Here is a 5,515-nt window from a genome sequence, read left to right on the forward strand (position 1 = left end):
AAAATGTCTAACCCTACAGTTGAGTCAAGCATCATCTGACTAGTGATTCTTGTCACCTGCATCCTGACCAGGAGAAGCAGGTCTTAGGTGCCAGGGCCATGGGTAATGTCCCATCAAAGGAAGTGGCCACATCTGTTCCATTCATTAAGCATGACCTCAGCAAGCTATACTGACCAGTTTCTTCACAGAGCTCTATTTGCAGGAGGCAGGTCCCTATAGTTAGAAGTTTTATGTGCCTTTCTGTTCCAGCAATTTCTTTCCTATTTTATGCTCTGAAGTCATAGAGCAGTACTATCCTAATAATTCTCCACCCTGGATGCATATTTTAATCGTTGGAGGTGAAAAAAAATACAAATGTAAGTAGATAGAGCAGCAGCAATTCTCAAACTCTACATCAAACTCACCTGGAGAGCTTGTTAGATACAGGTGGCTGGGCCTCATCCCCATTCCCATCTCCATCTCTAGCCCCAGAGTTCTGATTCAGTAGGCCTGGGTAGGCCTGAGAATTTGCATTTCTAACAAGTTCCCAGGTAATGCTGAAGTGCCTGGTCCAGGGCCCACACTTTGAGAACCACAGACCTAGAGAACTGGAATTAATTTGTCTTAGATGGGGCCTGAGTATTTACAGTTTTAAAAACATCCCAGGTGGTTCTAATGTGCAATTAGGGCTGCAAATGACAATTAAATCTGGTGGACTTCTTTCTCTAACGTGCACTTTTTTATTTTATGTCAAAGTGTGACGTGAAAGATCTTATACCAAATACAAAGGTAACAGCACCAACTGCTGAACGTTGAGTGTGACCTAATTTTGAATGCACTTACTGATTTAACTATTAGCAATAACTTGAGTTGTTAGCTCACATCATACTTGTAAGGCTATGAATATCTTCTTAAAATAATTCTTACTGCATATTTTAAAAAACATAAGTACATGAAATTGCACTCCCAAATATTTTTCAATGTGTTCTACTCAGACCTTCCTAAAGTACTAACGAGCCCAGGCACAGTGGCTCACGCCTGTAATCCCAGCACTTTGGGAGGCCAAGGTGGGTGGATCACAAGGTCAAGAGACTGAGACCATCCTGGCCAACATGGTGAAAACCTGTCTCTACTAAAAATACAAAAATTAGCTGGGTGTGTTGGCACGCGCCTGTAGTCCTAGATACTCGGGATGCTGAGGCAGGAGAATCGCTTGAACCCAGGAGACGGAGGTTGCAGTGAGCCGAGATTGTGCCACTGCACTCCAGCCTGGTGACAGAGCGAAACTCTGTCTCAAAAAAAAAAAAAAAAAGTCTAACAAAATGTTGAACAAACATGGAGAGGCTAAGCAAACAATATGGTATTGACTATAAATAACATGGGCACAGTATAAAGTATTTTAGATATAATAGGCCCATTTCAAATTAATGCCATCACTAAAGAGCCTATAAACCTTGATTTAGAATTAAATCTTATGTTGTTATCATGTATCACTCTGGATCAATAAAGACAGAATAAGCAAATAGATTTGGGAAATTTTGTTATTGATAAATCATTGAAACAGAGTATTGGAGAGATGTTTTTAAAGGTTCACAGATGTGTTTCCCTGCATACATGTCCTGAGACTCTGCATCACGGCTCCCTTTCAGGTACCAGTAGACATTATCCTAGAGAAGATTTTTTTTTCACCAGAAGGCTGAAAAGTTCTAGTTAGCACATAGCTTTGCCTATCAGGGATTATCAGGACTCCAGGGTAATTTGTAATTTCATACAATAGGCGTGTGCTGTAATAGAATTCTTTAAGACAGCTATGATTCAAATATGGATAAGGGAAACTTTCAAATATTAAGTGGCATTGGAATTTTAAGAGTTTTTTTGAAAAACAAAAACAAAACCCTGAAGTCAGTATGTATACCTACTTGCGAAAGCTTCATTTCTACCTGCCATTACAGAAGGGTTCCTTCAGATGGAACGTGATAGGTAATGTTTTCACAGCGCTTTACAGTTTTCAAGACACTTCTACATATATTGCTCATAGAATCCAGGCTGTTTTAAAAAATCACTTTAGAAAGGCTGAGACAGGAAAGTAGCCAATAATGTGTCTGCTTTTGTTCAATGACATTTATCCATGAACTGTATTTGTCTGGTAGCAGCTGAACCTGAGGTAGCAGACAAGCCACAGACAAAGCAGGGACGAGGAGACGAGGAGGGTGTAAGGAACAGAGCTGCCTGCCAGAAAGATAGAAACGCACTGCTCTGGGCAACGCTGTCCAGGAACGCTCAGCTCCAGAGCTGGACGGCTCTCAAGGCTGCAGATGATCAGGGCAGAAGCCCGGGGGACCCTTATCACCCAGAAAGGAATCGAAAACCAGACAGATGAAATTGGACACCGAGAGAAATTCGAGGTCAAGGACACCATAGCCAGAAGTGGCCACGATACGCAAAACAAAAACAGAACAGAACAGGAAAATGGAGAGAAGGAAGGAACATCGAATTAGGGAACCGAGCGTGGCTGCAGGGGCCCGGCCAGCGCATGGCCACTCTTTTTCCCGCGGCGCAGCTGGCATCATCTTCTCACCATTTTCTCCTTTGGGAGGAATCAACGCCACGGTTTCAAGCTTCAACCTCCCCCGTTGACTCTTGTCTTGATTCCGAGAGAAACCATGCCTTGGGTAAAGGTGTCTTTAAGGATCTGTTGCATGCTTTCATATTTCCTTTTATCAAAATAATAGGCCACCATCTCAGATTAGCTTAATAGGTTTGTCGTATCAGTTTAAAATATTAAGAAATATTTTTCTCATAGTTTTTATGTGGTGGAAAGATGGGTGCGGGTTAATGAATATTCTTTGCTACGGCCAGAGAAAATAAAAAAGGGCCCACACAGTTCTGAAAGCACATTTTTAATCCCCTTCATTACCAGACTAGAAAGGGTATCAGTTGTCTTCTTCCTAGACATACAATAATGAGTACCAGGCTTGAGTCCTTATCGCCCGCCTTCATTCCTATGCACTAAAGCAGCTTACCAAGCCCAATGCGCTCCACGTGACTCGGCTCTGCGTTCTATCCACGGAAGAAAGCGCCACGCTGCGTCCTATTTGCAAGGCCTATTCCTTTCACCTTCTAAGTCACATTTGTTATCTCTCTTGTCACAGAAGCTGATTCGACAACACATATTCAGTTATATCCTCCCCTTCATCTCACGCCGCAGCCAGGATGAAGGGACGCACCTGGCATTTAAACCTGGGTGCTGAAATGCCTCGTGGCTTAAACCGCTCGCTAAGGATTCCCACTTACATCTTTGCAACAGCTACATGTTGGTAAACGAGTGATCTGTGCTGCTTGAATGGAGAGGCTGGCCATTTCCCTGCAGCCATATTCTCCTTGTGGGCGATCCCTTGAGCATTCTCCTTAAGTGGTGCTTAGAAGATGCCCAGGGGTTCTGAACACAAGGCCAGATACCAGCATCAGTTTTCCGCATTGATGGAATCCTATTGCTGATCACAAGACTAAGAAGCAGCAGGGGGGAATGGGGCGGGGCCAAAGCCTGGGTATTGAGAGGAGGGGCAGGGGGCGGAGTGAGGAGGGGTAATTGCTGATCTCCAGTGCAGCTGCCCCTCTGTAGAACTAATCCTGGGGAGTGGGCCTGGCTGCCAGGAGAGGTTCTGGCAGGTCGGTAGGGAGGGTGGGCAAGGGGGGCCCAGGCACAAAGTTCAAATGCCAAGCAATCTCAGGGACAAACAGGCAGTACCTCTGGTAGCAAACGAAGCCATCAGGCACCCTGAGGGATGAGCTGAACCCACCGTGGGATCTCAGGCAGGGCCTCCAAAGGCAGCAGGTGTGACAGGACCAGCATCATGGGTGAGGCAGTGTGCGGGCACACAGGGCCCCGAGCTTGTTTGAGGCTCTGCTGCCGCCATCTTGAAATTTTAGATAATTCTTTCACTAGGGAATTGGCATTTTTATCTTTTTAATTTTATTTATTTTATTTTTTACTGCTCCAGTCCTAAACAATGCGACCTGGATTAGGGAGGGGAGGTCAGTGTTTCTTCTAAGGTGATGGGATTCCAGCCAACAATTTAGGGCTTGGGGTAAAACTTCCCCCAATTCCACAATCTCCATCACTCTCTATCTCCTTCCCCTGCTTGATGTTCCTTTACAGCAGTCTTCACTTCCTGAAATTAAAGTGATTCTTGTTTACTTTGTTTATTGCCCATCTCCCTTTTGCCTGTAGGAAGCCAGGACTTTGTCTGTCTTGTTCACTGCAGCATCTCCAATCCCTACAACAGTGCCTGGCGTATGCAAACAAGTGCTGAATGAATGACTAACTTCAGGCCTTGGGAAAGGTAAGACCCCAGGATCCCAGAGGTCCTGCTGCATTCCATGGGGATATCGGCAGAGTCTGGAAGTAACTCAGTCCTGTGCAGAGTCTCAGGAAGAGGAGCTCTGTGTCAGGACGGGAGGATCCTGTGTCTAGGGAGAGATCTGCCATAAGGGTGAGATCGGTGGATATGTTGCAGGTGGAAGAATCACTAGGGAACCTGAGGCAGGTGAAGGTAGCGTAAATAAGATTGGAGGTTGGTAACACTCAATTGTTTTTTTTGTTGTTGTTGTTGTTTTTTTGCTGCCTGAGAGTAATATCCAAATTGGCAATCGATATGCCAGCTTATGTTGGCTTGTTCCAAAGGTAAAGCTAAAGTGGAAATGTGCTAAGTTACTGCCCCAGCAGAGTAGAAGCAACTTCCAAAGTTTCACAAAAGCATCTACTGATTAGAATTGCCTATGGGGCTTGATTTAAGACCCCCACTGATGAGGCCACCACCCTGTAACATTTTAGGATTGTCAGAGCACGAGCTTATGTCAATGCACTTCTGGTTATCTGTCAGTGCACTGTGCTCACGAGGCCCTGGACCCTGAGGTGCAAATGCTTGTAGGGGTGACCTGAGCCTGGAGTGTACCTGGGACTCATGAGCGACAGCTCTGAACCTTCGGAACTGTTTTCAAAATGTTTCAAATGAAACAGACTTTTCTCTTTATGATCTGAGCACTTCCAAAATATTTTCTTACCTCTGAACTAGCCTCCCACCTTCCCCTGACTTGCATGATGGACAAACTGAGGTGCTGTAGCTGTGGTTTTAATAAACGATAAGCTTGTGTCCCTGTGAGCAAAACATAATAAATTTTGGGCCGGGTGTGGTGGCTCACTCCTGTAATCCCAGCACTTTGGGAGGCTGAGGTGGGCAGATCACGAAGTCAAGAGATTGAGACCATTCTGCCCAACATGGTGAAACCCCACCTCTACTAAAAAAAAAATACAAAAGTTAGCTGGGCATGGTGGCACGTGCTTCTAGTCCCAGCTACTCCGGAGGCTGAAGCAGGAGACTCTCTTGAACCTGGGAGGCGGAGGTTGCAGTGAGCCGAGATCGTGCCACTGCACTCTAGCCTGGCGACAGAGCAAGACTCCGTCTCAAAAAAGAAAATTTGGAGGCATTGGCATTGAAGAAATATGTTGATTTCCAATTAGCCTGAATGACATGTT

The sequence above is a fragment of the Colobus angolensis genome, unplaced genomic scaffold, assembly GCF_000951035.1.
Source record: "Colobus angolensis palliatus isolate OR3802 unplaced genomic scaffold, Cang.pa_1.0 Scaffold98, whole genome shotgun sequence".
Classification (NCBI taxonomy): Eukaryota; Metazoa; Chordata; class Mammalia; order Primates; family Cercopithecidae; genus Colobus; species Colobus angolensis.